General features: G+C 38.8%; 1 protein-coding gene across 3 annotated transcripts in view; it reads right to left on the reverse strand.

Moving 5' to 3' along the window:
- Kcnh7 (potassium voltage-gated channel subfamily H member 7) overlaps positions 1-21,095 on the reverse strand; it is a 433,159-nt gene that overhangs the window by 95,889 nt on the left and 316,175 nt on the right. The window lies entirely within an intron of this gene.

Raw genomic sequence — 21,095 nt, forward strand, 5'->3', positions numbered from 1 at the left:
CTCTTACTTAGCCTGAAAGACGTCAAGCCTTACATGTCAGAAATGCTCAGAGCACAGTCATGGTACCACAAAGGGAGCACAAGAGACAAATCCAAGAGGAGGCGGAGCTTCTAGTGTGCAGGCTGACTGACTGGTAGCACCTTCCATTCATTAGCACAAGCCCTCTACGCCCTCTCCCCACCCCCGCACCCCTCACTCACACAAATCACCGCAGGGAGCAGTCTTGAGACAAAGTGAACCCCGAATTTATATTCAGTAGACTTCAGGGAGAGAAAGGATGGAAAAAAGGAGAAGGTAAAGTTTTGCTTTTTTATTTCCTATTTTGCAGCAGATGGGCCCAGGAAAAACCATCTCTGTCACTTCTGTCTTTGCAGAGAAAAACACACAGAAAAATAACAGTGCAAAACCATTTTGTTCTCATTCTTACTTTCCGTCTCCTTCTGTTGTCTGAAAAGAATACTCCATTCTGGTTTTGAAAGTACAATTCCATGTTGATTTAGGAAGTAAGTTAGAACATTTCTCATTTCACAGAGCCTTTTAGGTAGCAGGGGAAGACAGCCGCAGCCTGACCGCAGAGACCTCATAACTGTGCTGAAAAGATTAGAGTTAAAGGAACAGTAGAAGAGAATACAGTATGCCACTGTGTGACTTTGCCTCAGGTGAAGGAAGCATCCTTTAGGAGCCAGAATTTAAGATGCACTAGGCTGAATATGGCGATGGTGAGGGTACATAGATGTGATACCAGATGACAGGAAGTATACCCTGGGCAGGGACTCGTGAATCGTTCCCCTGATGGGAAAATTAGGCTTCTCTAAGAAACTATGCCCTTCTCTTTTTATCAGTTACAAACTCTTCCTTTTTAATCATCTTGACAATAGTATGTAGACATCTGGAATGAACCACCTTCCAACTAGACACTAGGTCCTGTTTAAGAGCGTAGAGGATCATGTGCTCACTGGTAAGCTCCTCGTATATTCAGAAGCGATCTACTGACAGGATTTGATATCAATTTGTCATTAGCACACTGTGACTCTGGAAAGGCAATCCTGGAAGATATCTTGGTCTCTGATCTAATAATTAACTTTCCTCTAGCGTAGTTTATAAGGTCTCCCTCTTCTAACCCATACTGATGAGAACAGGAGATAGAAAGGAGTCTGGCCATTTGTGGATGGACGCTTAAAAGAAATCCCACACTAGCTCAGAATTGAGAAATAGATTGTTATTTATTTAGGGGTAGACTCACAAATCAGAATCCTGTGCTTGAACGAAGACCAGAAACTGAATCTGGCAGCCGGAAAAGAGGCTGGAGGCATGCTCTACAACAGTGTATATAGTATAAGAGGCCCCGCCCCAGTGGGCGGGTAACCACTGACTGCAAGACTTCCTATAGCAGCCATTTAGGAACAGGGAACGTGATTCTTGTCGGAAATGTCCTTAGTTCAGCTCTGACTAGAGGCCAAGAGTGCCAGAAGGGGCTCAGGTTCTTGCTCTGGCTTGACGTAGAATTTCCTCTCCTTTCACACCACCGAGATGAGCATCACAGCCCAAGTGTTTGTGTGAAGAAGTGACAGAAACCGATGCACCTGAAACCACATGGATGACTTGAAGAGACTGACCAACTTACTTTCTCCTGCCTCCCCGCCGTTCCTGTCCTAAGTCTTAGAAAAGCCTCTCACCAGCAGCTCAACTCTACCTGCTTCCCAGGACTCACTTCTTCTCTGAAAAAGCTCGGCCATCTCGTTCTCTATTTTCGGCTTCCAGCTATAATCCTGTAATAAAATTTCTTTCTCGGCTCTCCCCTGTGTGGCCCACAAACTTCATTCTTTCAAATGAAGACAAGAACACAGAGCCACCAACTCAGCGTTAGTCTAGTGTGACCATGAGTAAATACTCTGCACCCTAGCTCCCATGTTAAAGTTTAGTCAAGGCTGGCCTCCATGGCACTCAGGGACCTCTTTCTCTAACTCACTATCAGCCACTTATCAGAATGCACAGCATGTTCTCAGGCCAAGTCACCACCTGAATTAATACAGATTCGACATTATAGAATTCTAAATGAGTGGAGCATTGAGCCTTTATCACGGCTGTATGTTCTTACCCTTCTCACCCAATATTAAGCCAGTGAATCACGATCCATTGAAGTTTCTGGAACTAATTTAATTTCTCACCCTCTGCCTGCCACTGGCATGAGGTAGGCCCTTGGGCAGCTTAAGCTCCTGACCTATTTCAGCCTTTCTTTTGTGTTCTCGAAGGTATCACAGTTTAGAAAGCAGTTTAAACCCTAGAACAGGTCGTTAATCATTGTGGCTCCCAGGGCTTTTCTGGTGCTTTTGAAACAGAAGTTGATACAAATAAAACACGTGGGGAACTTTTATCTTAAAAGCCTCAGATCTGGTCACGGAAATCACAAGGGTGGGAAAAGAAGAAGTGCACTCTACATTTTATGAGTGGTAATGGCTCGACTATTGGAAAATTCTTCTCATGACTGAGTAGAGCCCATTCTGACGGGATTAGCTGAATAAAGTCCCATAAGACCTCTTTTACATGATAGAGACATGTATTCGATCTCTTGAATTCATATCAAAAGCTTTTTGATAACTTGAACTAATATCTGAAAACAAACATGGCCCATTATTTATCAGCTAAGGAGTGCCCATACGTAGTGGTCAGCTGTATTTATGCCGTTGAAATATTGGACTTGGAAGGTTCTTTTGAGGTGGAAGGTTTATGAACTTAATAAACTCTTCTGGGTTTCAAGTAAGCTTATTCTTTTTTTTTTTTTTTTAATGAGAGTAAGGGGTAGTACCTAAAGAAGAACTAAAGGTTCAAGCCAGACAATAATTAACTTTCAAAACTTCAACACGACTTGAATAACGTTGCTGCTTTTTCAGCTTTTAGAAATGAGATGTTGTCCTGCTTTGCCTCTTCTTACTGGGACAAAAATCGCAACGAATAGCAGCTCGATGAGGAGAGGGCTCATTTCACCTTGAAGGTTACAGTCTGTCATTCACGGGAGTCAGAACAGAGATCGAGCGGGGACCTGGAGGCAGGAACGCAGGGACTAAGCAGAGACTGTTGAGATTGCTCATTTCTGACTTTCTCCTCTACAGCTTGCTCATCCTACATCTTCATGTCACTCAGGACCAGCTACCAAGGGGTGATACTACCCCAGTAGGCTCTGCCTGCCCACGTTGATCAAGATAGTGCCTCACAAACTTTCCTACAGGGCATTCTGATGGAAGCATTTTGTCAGTTGAGGCTCCTTTTTTTCCACAAAATGCTGACCATGTAAATGCAGGGATCTCTCCCTGCCCCAGCTCCCAGTGTATGTGTGTGTGTGTGTGTGGTGATAATGACTGGATGCCAAGAACTCAAGGGAAGTGACTTTTCTCTTCAGCCTGGTGAGCTTTTAATGAAGACTTGCCAGGCCCTTCCCCTCCTGCCTGTTTGTCTTGACTCACAGACCTGCAGAATAAGCGTAGGAATTTAGTTTAATTTCGACTTCATGACAATGTCATCCAGGATTGTATCGGGAGGGTTTGAAAAGGTAACCAGAGACTCTGTGGAGATTTATCTTGTAAAGGATCCCAACATTTCCCAAGGTTTTCATGAAGCTATTTTAAGACATTAGGAAAAGAAAGAAAACCTGTAGTTGAAGGCAGACACTAAATTAAGTGGTGAACACTGACTGCTCTTTACTTAAAATAGGAATTCTGTTTTTCAAACCTAATGCATATTGAAATACTATTAATTTAAATAGATATCTATGCTATATATGCATTTTCTTAGTTTTCTTAACCGTTACTGCCTTGTAAATGTTTCATTGTCTAGTAAACATAGGAAGCCCAACACATTCATGGGTTTGAATTTTGAGTAATACTCACTTTTCAGAGAAGACTGACTTACTGAACCCTTAACTGCTGAAGGTAAAGAAAAGGCAGTGTGTCTGCGGTATTGAATGACCTGAAGAAGGCAGACAGACAGAGCACCCGAGGGCCTGTCAACAGAACCAGGACACCTTTTTCTATACTTTATCTTTCACTTTCAAACAGATCCCCTCCCTTTTATATGTTTCCATGAATAAAAATCTTCATTTGCGTTAATGAGTATCTCCTTCTCGATGTAGATACATCCTGAGAATAGAATTCTATTCTTGATACAGGTTTTTTTTATATGAAATGCTTCAATCAAATTAGCAGCCTTAGGAAAAGGTGGGTTTTTATTACAGTGGGAAGCCAAACAAAATCCCAGCATGGAGGAAGAAGGTGGGTATGAGGTCCCTTCCGTGGCTAAGGAGCTGTTGGCAAGCGGTGGCTGAAAAATGAGGGAAAGAGCAAATTGACCTGAATGGGCTTTGAAAACAAACAAACACAAAAGCCAAGCGGTGGTGGCACACTCCTTTAATCCCAGCACTCGAGAGACAGAAACGGGCTGTTCTCTGTGTATTCGGGGCCAGCCTGCTCTATAAGAGCTAGTTCCAGGGCAGGCTCCAAAGCTACAGAGAAACCCAGTCTTGAAACAAACAACCAACCAACAACAACAACAACAAAATTAAACCAAACCAAACCAAAAAACTCCTCAAAAACCAAAAAACAAAAATGAATACATGAGAATGGGTAGGTAGGGAATGGATCTTGGAGAAGTCGGAGGTTGAATGTCACCAAATGGTATGAAATCCTAAAAGAATTAATGACATAAAGAGAAATAGAAAGTATACTGACAGTTTCTTAGACTACTCTAAAATATTTAGATAACCTCTCAAGAGGCCACCTTTAGGATGGAATGCTTTAAAGAGTAGAACTAACGTGGAAGAATGTGTTATCTTGTAGAGCAAGGACTTGCTAAGGGCACCAGAGAAGAAAGCAGGAGGCCAGAATTAGAAACTGGGTTCAGGAAAGAGCTTGTGTCTTTTGTGACCCTATCCATAGTCACCTCCAGTCACTCAGTCTGAAAATCTCTGTGCTATCTGCTTTGAAGTCTCTCCGCCGAGGGTGACGCTGTGCAGGTACCTTCCATTTTCTTTCTCTTTTCATGGCTCATTGTAAATTCTACTTCCTCTGGCATGCCAGACTCAATTAAATTGTTCTATCTGTTCATGAGTCCCCTCTGTCTGTGGAAGTATTATCTTTGCCTTTCTGTTTTAGTCTAGTCAGCTCCATGGCAGTGGTTTGCCACACCTCTGTAACCGGCATTTATAATGAAACATCCCGGTACGAGAAGTCACTCTGTAGACTGCTGAAATCCATTTTTCTCTGGAACTCAAACCAATGACTTATTGACTATCTCTCACAGGGAAGACAACATACCTGGCTTGCAGCTTAGGAATACAGGAGAAGAAAGAATGAACAACCAGTGAAGAAAGTTGTCGAATTCGTATCATACATTTGACAACAAAAGATGCCACGATCCTAGCCCTTCATTTATTCCCTCAGGATAGATTTATCTAAGATGCTCATAAAGAACAGCATCTGCTCTAATTTTATGGTACCCCTCACTGGTAAAAATGAAAAGGCAAGGACAGAATGAAGTGATCAAGTGAATCAACTGACAGGCCTCTTATTGGATCTACTTGCAATTTAGTAGAAACTCAGTAACAATTATGTGAATGGAACTGTGATTTTAATACTTTATCCTTATATTTTTCTGTGATTACCAAGAGGATACTATGCACAATGACATTATAGCTACATTAATTATTCATTATAAGTGAGCACTATGTTGAGTTGTTTGCACCAGATGTTAACAAAAGTAATACCAAACTGGACAGAGGTTTTCACAAGTTCTAAATCCTACACAAAGACAATTGAGGAAACTTAGGTACAGGAGGGTTGGTCTTCTCCAGAGAAGGGTATATCAATTGGTAGTCCAGTGTCAAACGGTCAGCCCTGAAAACATACACATACACACACACACACACACACACACACACACACACAGAGTTACATACATGTAATGAAAACATATATATATATATATATATATGTAGCATGTAGCATTATACAGATATAGCAGTTATATCTAGGAATGCGTGTGTGTGTCTGTGTGTGTGTGTGTGTATGAATGTAACAGCAATTATTGAAAAAAGAGAACTTGAACTCGAAAGAGAGTAGGGGAGAGAGTATATGGAAGGTTTTAGGACGGTTGTTCTCAACCTTCCTAATGTTGTGACCCTTTAATACAGTTCCTCGTGTTGTGGTGGTTCACAACCATACAATTATATCTTTGATACTTTATAACTGTAATTTTGCTATCTTTATTAGTCATAATGTAAATATCTGATATACAGGATATCTCATATGTGGTCCCTGCAGCTGAAGGGGTCATGACCCGAGTGTTGAGAACCACTGGTTTAGAGGGAGGGAAGGATAAATGTAATTAAATTATTATCTCAAAATATTTAAAAATAAAAAAATGATGGTGCCAAATGAATTAAGTCCCCCTCCATTATAATCCTATCTCTCAAGGTAAAGAAATGGAAATAACTCAGCATGCATATACATATTATATGTAAGTTACCTAATATGAATCCATCTGCATACCTGTCTATCTTCCATCACCATCCCCTAGCCATCTGCAAATAGACACAACATATCATGGGCAGATGTAAGTTTTCCTGTCACACAAAACCAAGTTGTCATTGGATATTTGGTAGAAACTGCGAAGCTTGCCAAATTGCCAAATTGCATGTAGACCTCAGGAACAGGCAGGATTTGACAGACATGAGGGTGTTGCTGTTATCAGCTTTAGAATAAACAAAACTCTAGGTCGTAGTCCTATCAGGGCAGGACAAAGCGGACTCAAGGGAGACGGTGGATCACCCCAAATGTTCCCTGATGAGGAAGAAGTCAGAATACAGTGACAGGCAAGAGAGACAGCCTGGGTCAGGTAACAATACTCTGAGGTGAGACAGATCAAGGTCCTCTTCAGTATGTGTTTATTTGTTGTTTTCCAGGAAGAAGAGGTTTCGGGGGAGGGGGAGCATTGATTTTAGGTGAAATATTAAAATGGGTTTCAGTGAGCAACAGTTCAAGTTTAAACAAAGGAGTTAGCCTGCTAAAATAAAACTTAAAAACAACAACAACAACAACAACAAAAAAACCATTGTGCTGGGAATAAGGACTCCAAACAATGCTAGTACTTTTAAACAGCCACATTAAGTTTACTGGTTGAGCCAGATTCAAGGCGCATCAGGTCACCCAGGCTACCCATTAAGCCAGCGCAAGAGAGGAGAATGATATTACTGATGTGTGCCGTTTCCTACGGCTACTGAACCCTGAGAAATTGAAAGTGTTTCAGAAGTATGTTCTCCTAACCTTTACAGATTAATTTGGAGCCTTTTCTTCCTATACCGGATAGTTGTACCTCTAAAACAGTTTCACTACACATTTTCACATCTATACCCGATGCTGTCAGGGACAGAGTCTGAATGTTAAGTGCCGGCTGAATTTAATTATATCCCTGCTATTAGCAGGTTAATTTTCACCCGTTGTAACTGAAAATTCCTGGAACTGTTATGTAGCAGAAAGTGTGTTCAGGATTTATTCTCTGGGGCTGAGGATAGAGGTGGGATCTTATTAATGAGGACTTGAGTTTTCATAAACTAAGGAAATGAAAGTATACTGTTATAGAATAAATGGCATATTTCCCATCTGTGATCTCAAATCTCATTCTCGAATTTTATATTTCTTTCAGTCAACTAACTTAATATTTCCAGTGGGCGGGAAACAGATGTGATATTAAATACATTTGGAATATTTAAAGAACTTATTTCAAATCAGTTATTTCAAAAGTTTGCAAATTATCTCCTGAAGATGCTGTTGGCAAGAAAATACACAAGCTAAATTAAGTTCCTGGCTATCTCTTCCAGTATGTGCATATACTTTTGTTTTGGTATATGGTTTTAAAATGTGAATTTTAATTTCAGGTAATATAAAAAAGGGGCTATGTAATATGGTATAACTCTTGTTGGCAAAACTTAGAAATCTTACTTTTATGATAAAAATAAGCTATATAAAAGTTTCTTTCAATGAACACACATTCACATTTTCCTTGTTTCCTTTTTAATATCTGAATGTTACATTGTTTTGGTAAATTATAGTAGGCCTGCAGTAGAACTTGCTAGCACAAATTTACAGATTCTTCTATTTGTAAATGTTCCCTGAAAAAAGTAATAACTATCTAATTTTTAAGGATGTGTTAAAAAAAGCGACGCTTTTCCATACAGTTAATTTTCTGACCTATTTTTGAGGCGGATAGTAAAATGTAAAGTAAAAATGAACAGTAAAAAAAAAAATGCCTGTTTGCCTGCTCCATTGCAGTTAACGATGAAAACTCATTGGAGCAAGCACCTGTGCATTAGCTCCTGCGCATTATTGGTGCTAGGAGGAATAAGGTTAGAAGGCCAGCACACTCTTGAGATAGCCCGGTTATGGGGAAAAAAAAAAAAACTACAGTAGTTAAAATTGTTTTGTCACTGAATGGCACACCAAATACAGTTAGCACCAGACTTCCAGGAAGTAAATTTTCTTCTCAGATGTGAGATTCTGAGTGTTTCCTTGACTCAAAATTAATTGTAAAAATAAATATTTGTTGATCAGAATCAGTTTTGGTCTAGGATATCTGGATACATGAAAGCACAAAATTACAGATATACATGTTTATTTAGATTGAAAAACTTAAACAGATCAGTTCCTTTAACACCCACAATGCATGCATGTGACAGAGAGAGAGAGAGAGAGAGAGAGAAAGAGAGAGAGAGAGAGAGAAAGAGAGAGAGAGAGAGAAGAGAATGCACAGATATTCAGAACACTGAGAACAGCCATGTCAGGGTTCTTATTCTCTGTACCTTTGACCCAAGGCTCTGTATTGGCACTAAGGAATGCATGATTTTATTAAATTTTTCATATCTTTAAAAGGATAATGTATTTGTACTGTTGTGCATGCTTGGGACCTGATGAAAGCATCTTAAGGAAGGAAGTTCTTGGCTCACAGTTTGAAGACACAGTCCTTTATGGCAGGGAGAGCATGGCCACACAGTGTAGGTGGCTTGTTTCATTGTATGCCCAGTCAAGAAGCAGCAAGTTCTGAGTTCTGGCACTCAGTTAGTTTTCTCCTCATTCATTCTAAGACTCCAGTCCATTGATGGTACTGCCCACATCCAGATTGGGTCTCTCAACTAAACTCTTTTACTGACACACCCAGAGAATTGTTTTTATGAGGATTCTAAATCCCATTAAGCTGGCAATCAAGATTACCACCACAGACAGAATTCTTCCAAAATTGCTTCGGTGACCACATGAAAAAGTAGCCAGAGGAACAGCCACAACCCACCTGCTGGAACTACAGCAGATCTAATTTATAGGATGTGGGGAAGTTCTCTTTTGGCAGTGAGATGTGATGGAAATGATCTCTGAATGGAAAAGAAAAAAAGAATGGCGGAATCCAGTTTCTGTTCTTGAACTGAAACAGAAAGCTGTGAGGATTCCAAATGGATCCCGAGGTTCTCAAATGAGGTTCGCATCCGTGCCTTTTGTGACTTTCCCCCTCTCCTTCCCCAGTGACTCTCAAGAGCAGTTTTGTTTCAAATGCATATTCGCTTTGAAGATTAGTGTTAGGAGGATGCTTTGAATCTTATGAACACTGTCAAGAGCCTATTTATGTTCAGTCAAGAAACCAAATATAAAATCTGACACTGACTTGTTTCTTTTATAAGACTTGGTTGAAGCTTTAGTCCCCTGACCTCTTAAGTGTGGATTAGAATGAGGAGATCCGACAAATAAAACCAGAAATCGGAAAAAAAAATCACATCACAGAAAGTAGATTCAACACAAAGCTGCAATCGATAAATGGGCAATGCCATCACTTTTCAATCATTTTCAAGTAATGAGTTGTGTTGACCGGAAAGGAGTCATACTCATTCTTTGGTAGATATTTTTCCAGTTAACTGTACTGAATTCTCATGTCCATGTGACGTATTTACTAAAACTAAAGTCGTCGCACTATCTGTCTGGAGGCACTCATGTCAAGTGTACAGACAGAAACAGGGGTGAAGAAAAAGTCTTTGTTTAAAAGACAAAGTGAGTTAGTAATATATGATGAGAGGGAGAGAGGTAAGGAGGAAGGGGTAAGCAAACAGATTTTTAAGTACTTTGGGGGTTTGAAAGTGGGAAAATTTAGGGGTCAGAAGCCACCATTTTTCAATACAACTTCATGAATAGCGCAGATAGGTATGGGCATAATTTATACATGACAGATTACCTCTCTAAAGCAGCGTGGTTCAGTTGAAGTGACAGCTGGCAGGCAAGAAGGAGCATTGGTGTCTTTTTATTGCATTCATTTTTATTCCTCTTCGGATTCTGTTCCCTCAGTATGACTCAGTTTTAGTATTCTGTCCTAAAAATGAAGGACTTGCTTCTGATGTGGTGTGGGGACCTGTCATGTGGACTGCACTTCACATGCAGCAGAGATCCACAGGCACAAAGGAATAGACTTGGCTAAGGGCTATTTTGCCTTTTGTCTTTTTGCTGCATTAAAAAATCAGTGGGACAGCAACACAACGGGAGAGGACACAAATTGGAAGAGAAAACACCTCAGTCCGCAACCCGTTCACCTCTGCTGGGACCACTAACGTGACCCCTTTAATAACGCCAACCCTCAGCATTGACCGAGAAGTGGACAGAGAAGAAAAGGTCATCTCTTTCACTTCTGAAGTTCGCCAGCCAGCTTTCACCATGGTCATCTCTTAAAAGGGGTTTAGATTCTTTCTTTTATCCATTACTCTGTATTACATATTTCTTTCTCTCTGTCTACTTATCAGATTCTAAAGAAATAGGTCTCAAACACACATGGACCTGTAACAGGAGTATTAAAGACAGAAAAGGAATCGTTTCTGTCTCTTTGTTTATGCAAAGAATGGGAGGCTAGTGTCGTGGAGGACACACCAGAGTATAAGCATGGGCACGTTATCCTGGTTGGAAGCTGCTTCTTAGATGGACCGCTGGCACGGACGGCCCTGGAGCTGCCCCAGGAAATCAAGAGAGGCCAATCCAGGGTTACTGAAATGAGAATGGACAGGCTTTTCCTTTTTATTCAAAAGTGTTATAAGAGGAATTTCACAGGATTGTGTAGTTCTTCCTCTTCCTTAAAAACCACTTGAAGAGGTGCAACTTCTCAAAACAAGTAAAGCCTTAGAAAATACAGGACCATGTCAGATTCTCTTTTCAGCTTCAGCTGCAGGGTGAAAGGTGGGATTCTACTCATGTTTCCAAGTTTGTCTGAGTTTTAATGATATGGAAGTGGGTGTTACAAAGGAGATAAAGACAGCGAAGAATCAGGAGTCCTTAGACTCATATCACCATTAAATAAAATTCTTGTGGATTTTAAATTACCAAATTTTTAATGAATTTTTCAGAAACAATTAAATTTTGGTGGTTTTTGTGATCTTACTATATACTTTCGCTTGGAAACAAGGTCTTCACAATAGAGAGAAAAAGAACCGGGAGGAAAAGGTATTAATACCAAGATCTCCAGTAAGGTTTTCTAATTTATTTTGTTTTAGTCTCCTAATTTAGATTTCTTCTTAAATGTATTCCACATCTTAACTAAAGGAAGCGAAGACCACAGTCACACATTTCAAGGCCTTAGATGATTTGTGTGAAAATACCACGTATGCTCTGGGAGGTTCACTGCTGATAATTTTTTGGCTTAATTCTCATCCCATGAAACATGACAAACCTCCTGCTTCTTACTGCTCTCCTGCTCTCATTAGGTAATTCCCTTTGAAATGGGCTTGTCAAAACCACTAGGTTAGAAGGGCAAATGAGCGAAGAACTTTACCTCTGTATTTCCTGTCTGTTCGAGCTCCTTACTTTTTTTTCAAAGCTCAGGCTAACTGGAGGGTGGATGGGGATGAAAAAAACGAAACCATCTTGGCAATACAGCCACATTCTTCTGTGCCTCAGTTGCTATGGTAACCATGCTATTGCTGTGAACCCTAAGCTAAATTATTTTTACCTGTCTTTTCTGACCACTCATATATATATACCCCATTTCTAAAGGAGACGGCATTCTTTTTCTTTTCTCCTCTTTAAATGTGTGAATATCTAAAAATCAAACAGGCGGTTTCTTTAAGCAAGTATTCACGAATCCTTAACCAAAAGCTGTGGCTGTTATTCAGTTGCTTCCCATGTTGCTTCAGCATTAAAATTGTGCTGAAGGATGATTATTGAAATAAATAAAGTACTTTAAGAAAAACAAAGGCCTATTTTGTTAGACTATATGTGATATTAGGCATATATAATATATATACACACACATCCATACTTAGACATACATATATACACCTATACATACATAATTTAGTGAAAATAGACAAAACTGATTTTTTTGCTTTAAAAATTTTATACCTACTTTCTCAAGATAGTAACAGGTTTATTTATATTAAATGTAAACGTAGTAGAGTACAAACTTACAGAAGATAATTGTTTATAAAATACTTTTATTTTAATCCTAAGTGATGTTCTAATCATCATTAATTACACTGTAGACTGTATTGACTATATGAGAAAAAGCTTGAAATCATAATCTAGTATCTTCAGTCTCAAAGGCAAAGCAAAGCACAGCAGCCACAGCACCTGGCACTGGCTTACAGTTAAGCGCGCACAGCTGCTGAACTTGTGTTCAGGGTACTATGTGATTTCTTGAAAAGTCCAGATATACTGTTTTCTTTTCAATTTGCATTTATACAAGTAATTTATAAACCATGCTCAGAATATAGAGAAAATACTGGATGGGATTTCTATCTTGCTTAGCCAAAGTTGATGGTACTCTATAAGTAGCGGGAAAATAATGGATACAAAACAAATGTCCTATCAATTGGTAGCATTCAGAAGCAATTTTTCCTCCTGTGTTGCATTTCAAATTTAATTTATAATATTTTGATTATTGCTATTTCTGGCAGTTCAAGATGATCTGTTCAGTTCTATTGAAGCTTGCATGATGTTTAAATCAGGTTAGATACAAAATGAAATTTAGAAAAGAATTACATTATTCATGTGGCAGAGGTATTGTGAATCTTTTATTATGTAGTATCAAAAATGAAGAATCATTAGTTAAAATAGTGTTATAAATTAGAATCTTTTATTATGTGCAATTTTAACTTAACAGTATTATTGAAAAATAGTGCTCTATATAAAATCACTTTTAATTTAATCACTTTTTGTGTGGAGAATTTAAAAAAAATCACTGATGAGTATTTAATATTTATGTTATTTGAGGGAATATGTCAAATATGTTAAGAAATTTTGTATGGTTAATCACATGATGATAATGTTAAATATGTTAATGTTACTTTTGCACTAAAATTCCTCTGCTATAAAATAATACGTTTATATAGAGTTGCTTCAAAGTCAATGGTTGTCAATGAAGAGATTATAAGTGAATTTGCATTGTATAAATCTCAATAAAATGTAGATGCTATCATCTTTGAGCTCATATTTGTGTTAGTAACATCATGGTCACTTCACTTTTTTGGTAATTTGTTACACACATACAGAACCCTACATCCCATGGTCCTCATCGAAACCTAGCATAAATAGGTGGACATGAACTTCAACAAGTGATGAAGGAAATAAAGTGTCTTTGTCAAGATGTGTGGAAGACTAAGAAAAAGAACTCTCTGCTTTGTTCCTGGTTTTGTAGCCTCACTTCTCTGAATAGTTAATGCTTTTCTGAGCATGACACTCAACCATAAACGCATGCTTCAGGCATATCTGGTTGCTGTGATGCCTTCTGAGGAGATTCAGCATGCAAATGGGGAAGTAGTAGATTCATGGAGTGTAGTTTAGAAACTGAGGCATCCATGTGTGGTGTCAGGCAACCTTAGGTGGGAAGGAATGGGTATAATAATATTGCCAATTAGTTATGTAGATTAAACTTGGTCAGCCATAAACACTTTATCACAGAATCTCTTAAACAGTACACAGTCAATCACTGTCAGCTCTTATTAAATTTACCATAATTCTATTTTCATGCGAGTAACATACTTAAAATGAGTGTTGAAGATTAGAAATCTACTTTGACTTAAAATCTACATAGATGATTTAAGTATTATGTAGATTCTTTAGGGTTTTTTTTTGTTTTATTTTGAGTCAGATTCTCTTTACATAGCCCTGGTTGTCCTGGAATCACTATGTAGATCAGGCTAGGTTTGAATTCACATAAACCCACCAACTGCCCTGTAATTTACTATATAGACTAGGCTAACCAGGAACTCACAGAGATCTGCCTGCCTCTGCCTCCCCAGTGCTGGGATTAAAGGCATGCTATTGGTGAATACATGGGCTTATAAACATTGATGAATTACTTTATTGTGGCCTAAGTCTTTTGTGATGAGTTAAATCTAATTCCTTGAATATTTTCTTCAGTAAATCTACAGGAAACTTCTTGTAGATTAATTGTAAATTTCATTGTTCCCTCATTTATTTAGGCTCTCATTCATTTAGACAGCATCTTGCAACTTATTCCGATAGTGTCTGTTTGGAGTTCCATTAAACTTGTCAAAAATTATTCATAAACAAAAGACACCATCAAACCAATTCTGAGTTGAAGGGAGATAGAGACTCACTTTAGTTCCCAAAAGTGATATTATAGTATTTATAACACTACTCTTGTCAATGGTATCATTCTATACTGTTATATAGTGTTTCTCCATCTAGTTCATAGCATCTTCTATTGTCGTACTGGGCATTATTCCCTCGTGGAATTCTATTTTATGTTTTAGTATTAAACCATTGACTCTATGATGTGGGAAGCCCTTCTGTACATGTATTACTTTTATTGGTTAATGAATAAATAAGCTGCTTGGGCCTAGGACAGGGCAGAATTGAACTAGACAAGAAAACTAAACTAAATACTGGGAGAAAGATGGCAAAGTCAGAGAGACACCATGTAGCTGTCGAAGGAACAGATGCCCCGGAACCTTACTGGTAAACCATGAGCCTGTGGTTAAATATAAAATAATAGAAATGGGTTAATTCAAGATATAAGAGATAGCCAATAAGAAACCTGAGCTAATAGGCCAAGAAGTGTTGTAATTAATAAAGTTTCTGTGTGATTATTTCGTGTCTGGGCAGTTGGGAAACGAAAGAGATAGACACCCACAGGAATCTGCAGGAACCTTACCTGTAGGCCATGACCTTGTAACAATACATAAAATAATAGAAATGGGTTAATTCAAAATATAAGAACTAGCCAATAAGAAGCCTGAGCTAATAGGCCAATCAGTGTTGCAATTAATACAGTTTCTGTATGATTTTTTTTCGGGTCTGGACAGCCGGGAAACAAACAAGCAGCCTCCTCCTGCAACTCCAGGTTTTATACTTCTGTGATCTAGAATTTACCCAGCACTGAACATAATTGTATTTTATATCCACTTCAGTGTCAGCGATGCTGTTAATCTGATATTTGTCTATAACCTTCTAATGAACCATTGCTATTTGGTTCTTCAGCAGAGTCCTTTCGAACCCACTACATTTTCCTGGGTTGTTTTCATCAAAGAATTACACTATTACTACAAGGATGGTCACAAAACCCAAAAGGGTTGATCAGGGTCCTTTTGCTCTGGGATTCAAAGGAATATTGGAAGATGGAAGATATTTATCACTAGATCACTACCTCTGAGCACCAAGAGGAGCAGGGGACTCTGAGGAGCTTGTTTTCCTTTCGTGATGAGCTAGGTCAGGTAGAAGAAAGCCTGGCCAAGAGACTGCGTGGCATCGGCTCTCTTTCTTCTCAGCTGTGTCATATATTAAGAGAGACACTAGGGACATTGCAGTTCTTCATTCTGTAGTTTCCTCACATATCACAAATTCCAGATTCTTATTCCCAAACACTGGAAATTTCTTAAGCTTCATAACTAGCCTAAGCGGCTGCATTACCTAATTATCATCCCTTCATCCCAACACAGGTAAGGTTTCCTTTCCCAGAACCCTCTGTATCTTGTCTGCCCTGGTAGTATAATCTTTTCAAACGGCCTTGTAATACCTCTGTAATCTACTTGTCTATTTCCTTCATGTCTCCAAGGTAAAGGCATTTCCTTTAAGTCTACATTTCTAGGATATTACATCGTATATCCTCTCAGGAAATTCTTGTTGAATGAACAAACAACGGCATGAGAGAATAGATAATTGAGTGACTAACAATAGGCTTTCTGCTGTAAAGAAACTCATCTAGATGGAGAGAAAAATAGCTACCCATTTTAATTCAATGTGTATAAGAGACTAGGGACAAAACTAGCGTATTTAGTGTGTTTTCTTTTCAGTGAAAAGTTTTAGAGCATTACCACGTTAATTTTAGTGACTGCCTGACCAAGGAAGTTGCATCAAATGAATATGTAAATTTCAAAGACACTTATGGCTAGGAAACTTTGCAAACACTGGGATAATCTTAGAGTCATAGCATAGTCTCAGAGTACTTTAATGCAAAATTAGACCTTCTATTGCAGGTTGTTTGTTTTGTATTTGATCTTTACCTTGTTTACTTTGGCATGTAAATAATAAATTGGCATGTAAATAATAAAGTGCCAGTATAGAACTATCCCATGTTGTGGGATGCTCTTTCTGTACACTGTCCAGATATGCTTCTCTCATTGGTTGATAAATAAAGCTACTTTGACCTATGACAAGACAGAATAGAGCCAGGCAGGAAATCCCAGCGGAGACACAGGATATGGGTAGGAATCTGGGAGATGCCAGCCAGCCATCAAAGAAGCAAGACACAGTCACATGGCAAAACACGGAGTAATAGAAATGGATTAATTTAAATGTAAGAGCTAGCTAGCAATCAGCCTGAGTTATCAGCCAAACATTTATAATTAATATTAAGCCTATGAGTGGTTTTTCGGGAACTGGCAGGTAGGAGAGAAGCCTCTGATTACAATTCCCAAGAAGGGTCATTCACACTTTGTGTCCTTACTTCCAGAGTAAGATCCATTCACTTGAGGTTCACAGTATAAAAAGTGGCCCTTGTAAGCAGGCTGCCATTCTAACCTCCTAACCCCCTTGAAAAGCCCACACCTGCTCTAATACTGTGGAGATTTGGAGAGTAAGAGGCGGGTACTGCAAAAGTTTTGGAAAGATGAGCCCTTGTGATGGGCAGTAAGCATTTGTTCTGTTTGGACTCCTATTACATAAAATACTGGTAACTGCGTAGCATAGAAGCAACATAAATTTATTCAGTTTTATCGTTTCTATTCTAAAGGCTGAGACATCCAAGATCATGTCACTGGCAGATGCAGTGGCTGACAAAGGCAGAAAACAATCCTTTCTCTGTGTTATAATCAACAGAATGGGACACAGAAGCTAATTCTTAGTTTTTAAGCTGTCTCATGAGGCTATACACGAAGAGCTATTCAACTCTCAGAAGTCACATTTCCTAACTATACAAGTTGTGCATGTCTGTGTGTTACGTACTTGTTCTGCTTTAAACCTTGGTCAGAGAATTTTTTCTTTCTTTCCAAAAAAAAAAAAAGGGCCTGATTTTTTATTTGTAATTATGTGTACAAGTCTGGGAAGTAAGGAGGTACATACATATTGTGCAGTACTCATCGAGACCAGAAGAGAATCTGTGATTCCCTGGAGGTAGAGATACAGGTGGTTGTACGTCACCTGACTAGGAGGTTATGAGCCAAACTCAGGTGCTCTGGAAGAGCACTCCATGCTCTTATCTGTTACGCCACCTCTCCAGCCTTGGAAAGCCTTCTTAATTGCAGTGAGTAGAGGTGAATGAAGAGATAAAGTTTATTCAAAGTGCTTAGAGCAAGTAACTGAGGGTGCTATATCAACTCTCCCACCCCCAAAGGCTCAGAGACATCGTGAAAGAGCGGACAGTAAGAATGTAAGAGCTGGAGGATCCTGTGAAATGATGTCCTATGGATATGATAAGGTTCTTTCACAGGTGAATTCACAGATGTAGTGGTGACTTGTACAGCATTAAGATCAGCATGGACTGAAGAGCTATTGGCATCTGATGGCCGTTGGATGAAGGAGTGCCGCTTTAGGGATGTGGCCGCTGGTAGATTGCCTATGCCCTAGTGGGTTACCTCTTACCCATGAGCATGTGGGTAGCACTGAATGGATTCATTGGGTTATATAGCAACTACAGCAACAGCAATCATAATAATAAAGCTAAAATAAGGGGACATAAACAGTGGAGACATTATAACTGTCCCAGAGGAGTTGGAGAGGGGGAGAGGAGTTGGGTATAGTCAAGGTACATGCATGCATAAAATTAGTAGTTTAATAAAATAGTCTTCATTTATTTATTCAGTATTACTGTGAGTATATGGAATGTATAGAAGTGGACAGACACAGATATTCCATAGCAACATACGGAGCTCAGAGAATAACTACATGGAGTTGATTCTCTCCTTCACTTTATGTGGCTTTTAGACATCAAATTCAACTTGTCTTGCTTATGCAGGCAGATAAACCAGATCACCAAAGTACAATTAGTCTCTAATTTAAAAAAATAGGGATCCACAAACATTAAAAAAAAAAACTAACAGCAATGGTGTAAAAGATACTGTAATGTTGAAATCAATATTATAACATTATGGAACTAAATATATAAGCCACAGGGATTTTAAAGATAAGGTCTGAGATCTTAAAATAATGTGAACTTTTTGATGGAATCTGTTTTTGATGGCATTTTACCAATTCACCTAATAAAAAGCCTAGTAAAGACTCGTATAGAAGGGAATTTTCCCAGCCTTGTCTTTCCCAGGTTTAGGAATCTATTTGTTCTCAGAAGACATAGTGGGCCTTTGTGCTTCTGTCACTACGCCCCTGTAGACCCATATTTCTACATGGTGTGGCGACCAGAATCTCAAGCCATCGTTCACACCTGAGGTGGTCACGTAGCCTTCCAGGCAGGCTGGCGCTACCCTAATAAGAGGTCAACATGGTGTTCTGCTCCTTCTTTGTAATTTGGAGGACACCTGGGATGGAGATGCTAATTCAGCCTATGTGATACAGTAGCATACAGAGCAGGAAGATAGGGAGATGTTACCAAATGGGCATAGAAAGGTGTGGTCTAATGTGTGGATGTGACTAAAACCATTCATCTGGTTACCTAGGAAACAGAATGCTAATGAATTCCCCCTCAGTTTATGTTTTGGCATATACGGCTGTTTGGAGAATAAATGGGGAAATTTTTAGGATGAGAACTCAGGATTTCATTAGGAATCACTGAGAATCTCCCTCCCTATAAAGCCATATGTGTTGTCTCGATTATTCCCACGCCTCCACGCTGGTCCAGAGAGATAGTTTTTGGGGCTGGCACCCGACCCTGACACGTCCTTGCTGATTTTCCTATACAGGCATTTTCTCCCTTACTTTTATAACTCTTTCCTTTGTTCCTTCATCCCCACCTTCCTGCCTTCCCTTCTTTCCTGTAACAGACCCTTGATGGTGTCCTCTCTACCTCTGTTTTAGAAGAGCTAAAGATGTGGTTAAAGGGACCCTTAACTTACGGAGCAGAAAGAAAGCCATAAAAAAGCCATGAATTAGAATGAAAACATTTCTTGTTATGCACTTAGCACCAGGAGGAACCCTTCCACATATAACTGTCTTGTATCAAATATGAATTTTGTTTGTTTGTTTTGCTTTAGACAGGTTCTCACTCTATTGCCCTGGCTGATCTAGAACTCACAGAAATCTATCTGCCTCTGTTTACTGTTGCTGGGATTAAAGGTGTGTACCATCTCATCTGGCCAACTCTGAGAAGTTTTTTGTTTGTTTGTTTTTATTTTTTGCTTTTTGAGACAGAGTTTCTTTGTATAGGTTTGGAGCCTGTCCTGGAACTCACTCTGTATACCAGGCTGGCCTCAAACTTGCAGAGATTTGCCAGCCTTTGACCTTACCTTATTCTCACACAAACAATTCTACTTAACTTCATGCCAAACAGTAAAAGGCAAGAGTGAAGCTCAAGCTCGTTCGATTCTGACTTCTGACTTCAAATATCACACGCTGCCTATTTTGATCAGAATTTTGAGATCCAGATGCTGTATGCCATCTGAGTCTCACTTTTTTCTTTGATCTGTCTTATCTTAAAGCACAATTATGTACTCCATAAAGTGTGTTCCTGGATTCTTTACTAACAATTATTTTGTTAACAGATTCATATGCTATGTATATATCTGCGTATGTCTCCATTACACTAGGACTTTTAAACAAATCCCTAAAGCAGGTAACATCTTGGAGCCACACTGGTCTCACTCGCCTTGAACAGTGAACTGGTTAGGTGTGGTAGAAGAAGGGTCCTTATGACAAACTAACACATGCTACCTTGGATGGTCAAGGTAATGCTTTCTTTTCTTTGCCTAAGAAAGAATGCTATGGAAGCCTTCAAATTAATTTTTCAAGTATCAGAAGTAAAGATATCTTAAATCCCAAAGTTTCATTCTTCTTTTGGAATGAGAAGATCTGCTCAAATCCATTTGTCAAACACTCCTACCTGACCGTAGTTGGCTGGAAATAAGTTTGGGAAGTCCCACCCTACGATTCTTCGACAATTCCCATCATGCTTACTGTGTTCCAAGTCTCACTTCCTCATGGCATTTGTATAGCCATGCCCCTAAAATTGGTAAGTTTGCTTAAACTCTTATCTTAATTTCTACAGCTGCATATTAGTTGCTGCTTATAAAGGAATTTTTAAGATATAGGTAAAAGTTGCAAGTAAAATTCAAAGCTACCAAGATGTTATCAGTTAATATGAATAATAATAAAAAATTATTTAATTCTATTATATTGACTTTACTTATGCTAGTTAAGAAGAGGAAAAGACCAATTGTAGTGTACCTTCTTACATAAAAATACAAAAGTACATTCTAATATGTTTTATCATTTCCATCAAATATAAGTTGGTCACATAAGCCATAATATGCACAGTGCTGCCATATGTATCTTATACAAAAGGTTCTGTGCAGTTAGCAATGCAGTTCTACGTGTTTTAATTACTACTCAGAAAAAGGTTTTATTAATTCAAATTTTTTCAGTCCTTCCAATAGGGGTTCAGGCCAAATTTATCTTTTTTGAAAT

This window comes from Myodes glareolus, chromosome 21, assembly GCF_982192425.1.
Source record: "Myodes glareolus chromosome 21, mMyoGla1.1, whole genome shotgun sequence".
NCBI classification, from domain to species: domain Eukaryota; kingdom Metazoa; phylum Chordata; class Mammalia; order Rodentia; family Cricetidae; genus Myodes; species Myodes glareolus.